Genomic DNA, 9,854 nt, shown 5'->3' on the forward strand with positions numbered 1-9,854 from the left:
TTCCCAACCCGCCTGCGCAATCGCAACGAATACCAGAAAATTTATTAATTGTATTGTGATCATAATCTCTTTCAAGAGAGATTGAGCCTGCTCTTCCCTACAAAGTACGTAAATATACAAGATAGTATAGAAGATACGTCCAGCAAGTATCGCCAAACGTTTTGCCCAGAGAGCAAATCGTACCCAGCACACAGTGACACCTGCTAGCTACCACCGACGTAACCAGCAAACTGCTCGTCCTTTGCCTGCCTGTCGCTGATTGGCTGGTGTCCCGTCACACCTGCCCTCCGCCCTCCACCACAAGTCGATGTCTGGGCTGCAGTGCTCCAGTATCGTTAAAATATCTCAGTGCTCCTTGCAGTTGACATCTCTCGCTGGTAGACTAAGCCTTGGCTTTCGTGTACTAAGGGAGGTGGCAGCTCGAAGCCAATATTCCAGCTCCATTAATATTTATTTTGCTATCACTGTAACTCACTTGTCTTAACGTAACTTTTCATTTGCCAGTGATTATTCATATTATTTTGTTTGTTGACTTGTCTTTTATATTTTTATGTGCTTAACTTTATTCATGTCTTGTTTTTCTAAAGTAATTAAAATTTCATTGTTAATTTACTTGTGTTTTGTGTGTCTTCCCATTACCTTACCACAGACAAAGTTCCAGCTTTTCTCTTTTTTTTTCTATAATGTGACGAGGCCCTGCCCCTAGCTTTTGAAACAGCCGAACACCAATGCTTTACCGTCACATTAAAGTGGGGGCCTGTCCGGGAGCTTCACTCAGGTACTGGTGCCAAGTAGAAAATTTATGGTAAGCGTATTTGGCTTTGGTAACGTAGCTTTTTACTATTTTTCATATTCAATTTTATTTTTATATGGTGCTGTGTGTATTGTGCATTCAGAGAGTAGCATATGGTGAAGGTGAGACAACTTTGGATTGCGTGGTGACTGTAGGCCTCAGTCATTCTCTTAATTAGTCATCTCTCCCTCCGTGTTATTACTCGTGTTTACCATCTTTTGTCCCTAGGATATTTCTCATATTTTCGACAGATCATCATATTGGTACCCTGGTTCTGTGGTCTGCCCCCGGGTCAAGTGCACCTAATCTTCTGCAATCTGACAGTAGGAGGATAAAGAGGGCCATAGTTCCTGTAGCACGAACTTTAGTTGCTGAATTGGGACCTCAGCAGCAGTTCTCGTCACCAGTTGACACCTCGCACCCCTACACGTCGGTCAGAGATGATGATATTTACATTGGTAGGGAATTAGCTTTCTTTTTCAGAGCACAAAAGTTCGCTAATTCTGAAAGTATCATATTAATTTCAGTGGGAAAACTTGCTTATGTCCTATAGAGACTCGGCAAAGTATGCCTACATTCTTGGACTACCAATTTTACTTTTGAGGCAATTAACTGTTTCATTTGTTTTAGAAACTCAGTTTCGCTTGTTTAGTAGGATTTTCTTGCCCTTATCCTCTTACATGAGTACTGGGTATAAGATTTCCTGCGACCTTGATTTAATTAATCATTTATCATCTTGTAATTAACATTAATTGTTAAAGATTCCACAGGATAGGTACCAGTTGCCACGTTGTCCTGTTTCTGACATTCACCATATCTCAACAGTATATTCGTTGTGCATTTATTTGCTAATTTCACCATGTTTCGTCTCCAAGCTTTCCGTGCAGATCCAGCAGGTGAAATAGGGACTTTAAGTCATGCCAAGAGGGCTGAATTACAAACTCTTGCACATGAGTATCAACTAACAGTTCCCTACCAAGCCAACAAAAGTGAAATACATAACCTGTTACTGGATCATTTCTTAGAGCAAGGTAAGATAGACTCTGAAACTCACGAAACTTACTTTATTGCAGATAAAACTGATTTGGCAACGATGAAACTCAAACTAGAGCTGGCCAAGATTGAACGCGAGCAGCAAAGGGAAGCAGCTGCCATACGAAAGGAAGAACAAGAACGTGAAATCGCCCTCAAGGAACGTGAAATCGCCCTCAAGGAACGTGAAACTACCTTGAGGAAAGAAGAACAAGAACATGAGGTTGCACTACTCCGTGAGCGGGAACGAGTATAGCTTGAAACAAAACAACGCCAATTGGAGATTAAACACGAATATGACAAACAACAAGCAACTTTGACTATGGAATGTCGTCAACGAGAATTCGTGTTGGAAACTTCACACCTCGCTCAACGCCAGTAAGCTACCGCCAATCTTCCCATCAGTTTTAATATATCACATGCAAGTAAGTTAATGCCACCATTCGTAGAAACAGAAGTTGATGTGTTTTTTACCACCTTTGAAACCCTTGCTAATCAACTTAGTTGGCCTGCCGACCAATGGGCCACCCTTCTCAGAGTACATCTTACAGGTAGAGCTGCAGTTACACTCAGTACTTTGGCGTCTGAGAATGACTACCAGACTCTGAAACAAGCAGTGTTGGACGCCTACCTTCTCTCCACCGAAAGTTATCGAAGGAAATTCCGTGACCACCTGAAGGCAAGTACCACTACCTTTCTCGAGTTTGCTAATACCAAAAGGAGATATTTTATGAAATGGCTGGAAGCAGCACATGTCTCTACCTTTGCAGAACTCGTCAACCTCATGCTAGTTGAAGAATTCTTGAGGCGTGTGCCGCCTCCTGTCCGTCTATATTTAGCAGATAAAGAAGAAACCGACTACCTAAAGTGTGCTAAGTCGGCTGACACTTACAGCCTCATCCACCGGCTGACACCAGAACCATCTTCCAGTAAGAAGTCGTGGTACAGTTACGAGAAAGTGAGTACCGATCAAGCTGGCTCGCAATTGTACTGTAAGTATTGTAGACTCTATGGACATACCATAGATAAATGTGGTAAGTCTCAATACAAAGGAACCACCGAATCACCAAAACCCAAACCAACTCCTCCTAAGTCCGGTAAGCCTGTGATGAATGTTGGTGTTCATGTTAATGATCTTTCTCTTTTCAGTAAACACCTGTATACTGGAACTGTCTCTGCCAACGGTTCAAATCCGGAGGGACGTTTCAAATTGAAGATCTTGAGGGACACAGCGGCTCTACAATCGATTATCTTGAAGTCGGCTGTGCCCAACATCGCCTACACTGGAGAAACTGTCTTCATCACTGACCTCACTGCTACCACTCCTTATCCTCTCGCCAGAGTCCACCTGGATTGTCCCTTCGTGAGCGGAGAAGTCCAAGTCGCCATCAGGGAAAAGCCTTTTCCCATGCCTGGAGTGCAACTTCTCCTGGGCAACGACTTGGCAGAAGACCTGCAACCGACCAACCTGATCGTCATGGACAAACCCCAGGTGTGTACCTCTGTGACGGATAATCCTATTTTTGAGTATGTTCCAGCAAAGGTTCAAGAGAGTGATGAAGTTTCTCCTCCGGTTTTAGTGACCACCCGTGCACAAGCCGCACGACCACAGCCAGCTGACTCTACTGCTACCGCTGTCCCTCAAGACCCTCAGAAACTACCCCCGAATCTGACCAAGTTGGAGTTCCGTAAGTTACAGAGGGAAGATCTTACCTTGACACCATTATTTTTTCAGGCTGAGACTCAACCCGACAGTATTCCTGGGTTCTTCCTAGAGAACGAGTTGCTCTACCGCAGATATAGACCCAGTAAACTGAAGGAGTAAGACGATTGGGCCAACGTCGAACAACTAGTGATTCCTGCCAGCCTGCGGCCCACTATTCTACACCTGGCCCACGGAGCACTCTCCCACTACGGATTTAACAAGACCTACCATGGAATCCGTCAAGACTACTACTGGCCAGGTATGGTAAATAGCGTCAAACAGCACGTCAAACATGTCAGATGGCAGGTAAACCGAACATCTCTATTCCCAGAGCGCCACTGATTCCCATACAGGTGCCTGCGGAACCTTTCCACAGACTTATTATAGACTGTGTTGGTCCTTTACCTCGGACCAGTTCAGGTAACGCCTATATCTTAACCATCCTGTGTCCTACCACCAGATTCCCCATAGCAGTTCCAGTAAAGAACATTACGGCTGCTACGGTTGTGAAGCACTTATTGAAGATCTTCACCCAGTATGGATTTCCAAGGGAGGTTCAGAGCGACTGTGGCACCAACTTCACCAGTGATCTTTTCAAGAGGACACTGGAGGAGTTCAACATCAAACAGATATTGTCCAGCCCCTATCATCCTGCTTCACAGGGTTCTCTTGAGCGTAGTCATCAGACTATTAAAGCACTCCTGAAGAAGTTGTGTAATGAGACCTCTAAGGATTGAGATAAGCAAATTGACCTAATATTATGTATATATAGAAGTCTTCCCAATGAGTCCCTAGGAGTATCTCCTTATGAGATGCTCTACGGACGTAAGTGCCGTACTCCCCTCAAGGCTTTCAAAGACTCTCTACGTGATGCCACCTTCAGTGAGCATCAGAATGTGCCCCAGTTTCTTCAAAACCTACAACACATTCTAGAGAGAGTCCACAGTTTTGCCCAAGATAATCTATTGAAAGCACAGGAGAGGATGAAGACTCATTATGACCAGACCAGCAAAGTAAGAAAATTTAAGCCGGGAGACTTCGTACTTGCTTATTTTCCTATCCCAGGTTCTCCTTTACAAAACAGGTTTTCAGGACCCTACTGCATCAAGGAGTGCAGAAACAACCATAACTACGTTCTAAAGACTCCAGATAGGCGGCGGAAGACCCAGCTGTGCCACGTCAACCTCCTGAAGCTATATAACGGTACTCCTCCCACTGTCTTGACATTATACTCTTCCTTTAAAGAGCCATACATCCACAGTGAGACCTTCCCTGCTTCTCCTCCCGAAAGCACTGACACTGAGTCAGCACTTTCAAATTCAGAAATCCTTACTGATCTTCCCAACTATTTTCAGGACAATCATAGTGCACCTCTCGTCAAGATCTTCAAAGAACATCAGGAGTTGTTCCGAGATGACCCCCAAGAGTGTAATGTTACCCAGCACGACATCCAACTGCTCCCCGACACCCGGCCGATTCGTCAACCCTTCTACCGAATCAGCCCTAGCAAGAAGGAAGTCATGCGTGCTGAGGTGCAGTACCTCTTGGATCATGGACTGGCTACACCTTGTGAGTCCCCCTGGGCCTCACCCTGTATCTTGGTGCCAAAACCCCAAGGTAAGGTGAGACTTTGCACTGACTACCGTAAGTTAAATAATGTGACTGTCAAGGATGCATACCCCTTGCCAAGGATAGATGACATTCTTGACGCCATTGGTAATGCCCAGTACTTGTCCCAAGTGGACTTGCTTAAGGGGTATTACCAAGTGTGTTTAACGGAGCGAGCCAAAGAAATATCTGCCTTTATCACTCCTTTTGGACTTTTCAGATATGAACGCCTTCCTTTCGGACTATGTAATGCCCCGGCCACCTTTCAGAGAGCTGTCAACCGTGTCATCCAGGGCTTGGATAACACGTACGCCTATTTGGATGATCTCGTCGTAGCATCCAACACCTGGAGTGAACATCTGCTCCAGCTGCGACGACTGTTCGCCAAGCTCCTGACAGCCGGCCTCACCATCAACCTGGGCAAGTCCACCTTCGCGAAAGGTAAAGTGTGTTATCAGAGTCATGTAATTGGGAGTGGCAGCCTAGCTCTGTTAGACTCACACACTCAAGCCATCCAGCATTATCCACAGCCTACCACCAGGAAGCAGTTCCTGCGCTTCCTTGGTCTTGCCTCATACTACCGTAGGTTTGTGAGAAATTTCAGTACAGTCGCCATGCCTTTAATCATTTTAACCAGTCCCTAGCAACGGTATAATTGGACCATGCAGCAAACCGTTGCTTTCGAACAACTCAAATTGCTCCTCTGTTCTAATCCTATTCTCGCCTCGCCAGAAATCACCAAGCCTTTCGTCCTTCATGTCGACGCCAGTGGTACCGGCATTGGTGGTGTCCTGATGCAGCAACGAGGCGAGGAGATTCTACCTGTCAGCTACTACAGCTACAAATTGAAACCCCACCAGAGGAACTACAGCACTATTGAAAAGGAGCTACTATCCATCGTCCTGAATCTCCAGCACTTTGCTCCATACCTACAAGGTGCCAGGTCTACCACCATCTTCTCAGACCACAACCCTCTCCGCTTCTTACATCAAGCCCAATTCACTAACCAGCGTCTTCTACGATGGGCTTTATATTTACAAGATTTCAACCTAGAGATCCGCTATATCAAGGGTTCTGAAAACATCATAGCCGATGCCCTCTCCAGAGTTTATGAAGTAGAAGCAACTCCACTTATTACTCCACCACATGACGACGTACTTCTTCCAGAACCGCAGGCTTCGGGGGAGAGTTGTGACGATAATCTCTTTCAAGAGAGATTGAGCCTGCTCTTCCCTACAAAGTACGTAAATATACAAGATAATATAGAAGATACGTCCAGCAAGTATCGCCAAACGTTTTGCCCAGAGAGCAAATCGTACCCAGCACACAGTGACACCTGCTAGCTACCACCGACGTAACCAGCAAACTGCTCGTCCTTTGCCTGCCTGTCGCTGATTAGCTGGTGTCCCGTCGCACCTGCCCTCCGCCCTCCACCACAAGTCGATGTCTGGGCTGCAGTGCTCCAGTATCGTCAGAATATCTCAGTGCTCCTTGCAGTTGACATCTCTCTCTGGTAGACTAAGCCTTGGCTTTCGTGTACTAAGGGAGGTGGCAGCTCGAAGCCAATATTCCAGCTCCATTAATATTTATTTTGCTATCACTGTAACTCACTTGTCTTAACGTAACTTTTCATTTGCCAGTGATTATTCATATTATTTTGTTTGTTGACTTGTCTTTTATATTTTTATGTGCTTAACTTTATTCATGTCTTGTTTTTCTAAAGTAATTAAAATTTCATTGTTAATTTACTTGTGTTTTGTGTGTCTTCCCATTACCTTACCACAGACAAAGTTCCAGCTTTTCTCTTTTTTTTCTATAATGTGACGAGGCCCTGCCCCTAGCTTTTGAAACAGCCGAACATCAATGATTTACCGTCACATTAAAGTGGGGGCCTGTCCGGGAGCTTCACTCAGGTACTGGTGCCAAGTAGAAAATTTATGGTAAGCGTATTTGGCTTTGGTAACGTAGCTTTTTACTATTTTTCATATTCAATTTTATTTTTATATGGTGCTGTGTGTATTGTGCATTCAGAGAGTAGCATATGGTGAAGGTGAGACAACTTTGGATTGCGTGGTGACTTTAGGCCTCAGTCATTCTCTTAATTAGTCATCTCTCCCTCCGTGTTATTACTCGTGTTTACCATCTTTTGTCCCTAGGATATTTCTCATATTTTCGACAGATCATCATATTGGTACCCTGGTTCTGTGGTCTGCCCCCGGGTCAAGTGCACCTAATCTTCTGCAATCTGACAGTAGGAGGATAAAGAGGGCCATAGTTCCTGTAGCACGAACTTTAGTTGCTGAATTGGGACCTCAGCAGCAGTTCTCGTCACCAGTTGACACCTCGCACCCCTACACGTCGGTCAGAGATGATGATATTTACATTGGTAGGGAATTAGCTTTCTTTTTCAGAGCACAAAAGTTCGCTAATTCTGAAAGTATCATATTAATTTCAGTGGGAAAACTTGCTTATGTCCTATAGAGACTCGGCAAAGTATGCCTACATTCTTGGACTACCAATTTTACTTTTGAGGCAATTAACTGTTTCATTTGTTTTAGAAACTCAGTTTCGCTTGTTTAGTAGGATTTTCTTGCCCTTATCCTCTTACATGAGTACTGGGTATAAGATTTCCTGCGACCTTGATTTAATTAATCATTTATCATCTTGTAATTAACATTAATTGTTTAAGATTCCACAGGATAGGTACCAGTTGCCACGTTGTCCTGTTTCTGACATTCACCATATCACAACAGTATATTCGTTGTGCATTTATTTGCTAATTTCACCATGTTTCGTCTCCAAGCTTTCCGTGCAGATCCAGCAGGTGAAATAGGGACTTTAAGTCATGCCAAGAGGGCTGAATTACAAACTCTTGCACATGAGTATCAACTAACAGTTCCCTACCAAGCCAACAAAAGTGAAATACATAACCTGTTACTGGATCATTTCTTAGAGCAAGGTAAGATAGACTCTGAAACTCACGAAACTTACTTTATTGCAGATAAAACTGATTTGGCAACGATGAAACTCAAACTAGAGCTGGCCAAGATTGAACGCGAGCAGCAAAGGGAAGCAGCTGCCATACGAAAGGAAGAACAAGAACGTGAAATCGCCCTCAAGGAACGTGAAATCGCCCTCAAGGAACGTGAAACTACCTTGAGGAAAGAAGAACAAGAACATGAGGTTGCACTACTCCGTGAGCGGGAACGAGTATAGCTTGAAACAAAACAACGCCAATTGGAGATTCAACACGAATATGACAAACAACAAGCAACTTTGACTATGGAATGTCGTCAACGAGAATTCGTGTTGGAAACTTCACACCTCGCTCAACGCCAGTAAGCTACCGCCAATCTTCTCATCAGTTTTAATATATCACATGCAAGTAAGTTAATGCCACCATTCGTAGAAACAGAAGTTGATGTGTTTTTTACCACCTTTGAAACCCTTGCTAATCAACTTAGTTGGCCTGCCGACCAATGGGCCACCCTTCTCAGAGAACATCTTACAGGTAGAGCTGCAGTTACACTCAGTACTTTGGCGTCTGAGAATGACTACCAGACTCTGAAACAAGCAGTGTTGGACGCCTACCTTCTCTCCACCGAAAGTTATCGAAGGAAATTCCGTGACCACCTGAAGGCAAGTACCACTACCTTTCTCGAGTTTGCTAATACCAAAAGGAGATATTTTATGAAATGGCTGGAAGCAGCACATGTCTCTACCTTTGCAGAACTCGTCAACCTCATGCTAGTTGAAGAATTCTTGAGGCGTGTGCCGCCTCCTGTCCGTCTATATTTAGCAGATAAAGAAGAAACCGACTACCTAAAGTGTGCTAAGTCGGCTGACACTTACAGCCTCATCCACCGGCTGACACCAGAACCATCTTCCAGTAAGAAGTCGTGGTACAGTTACGAGAAAGTGAGTACCGATCAAGCTGGCTCGCAATTGTACTGTAGGTATTGTAGACTCTATGGACATACCATAGATAAATGTGGTAAGTCTCAATACAAAGGAACCACCGAATCACCAAAACCCAAACCAACTCCTCCTAAGTCCGGTAAGCCTGTGATGAATGTTGGTGTTCATGTTAATGATCTTTCTCTTTTCAGTAAACACCTGTATACTGGAACTGTCTCTGCCAACGGTTCAAATCCGGAGGGACGTTTCAAATTGAAGATCTTGAGGGACACAGCGGCTCTACAATCGATTATCTTGAAGTCGGCTGTGCCCAACATCGCCTACACCGGAGAAACTGTCTTCATCACTGACCTCACTGCTACCACTCCTTATCCTCTCGCCAGAGTCCACCTGGATTGTCCCTTCGTGAGCGGAGAAGTCCAAGTCGCCATCAGGGAAAAGCCTTTTCCCATGCCTGGAGTGCAACTTCTCCTGGGCAACGACTTGGCAGAAGACCTGCAACCGACCAACCTGATCGTCATGGACAAACCCCAGGTGTGTACCTCTGTGACGGATAATCCTATTTTTGAGTATGTTCCAGCAAAGGTTCAAGAGAGTGATGAAGTTTCTCCTCCAGTTTTAGTGACCACCTGTGCACAAGCCGCACGACCACAGCCAGCTGACTCTACTGCTACCGCTGTCCCTCAAGACCCTCAGAAACTACCCCCGAATCTGACCAAGTTGGAGTTCCGTAAGTTACAGAGGGAAGATCTTACCTTGACACCATTATTTTTCCAGGCTGAGACTCAACCCGACAGT

Source organism: Procambarus clarkii, chromosome 26 (assembly GCF_040958095.1).
Source record: "Procambarus clarkii isolate CNS0578487 chromosome 26, FALCON_Pclarkii_2.0, whole genome shotgun sequence".
NCBI lineage: Eukaryota > Metazoa > Arthropoda > Malacostraca > Decapoda > Cambaridae > Procambarus > Procambarus clarkii.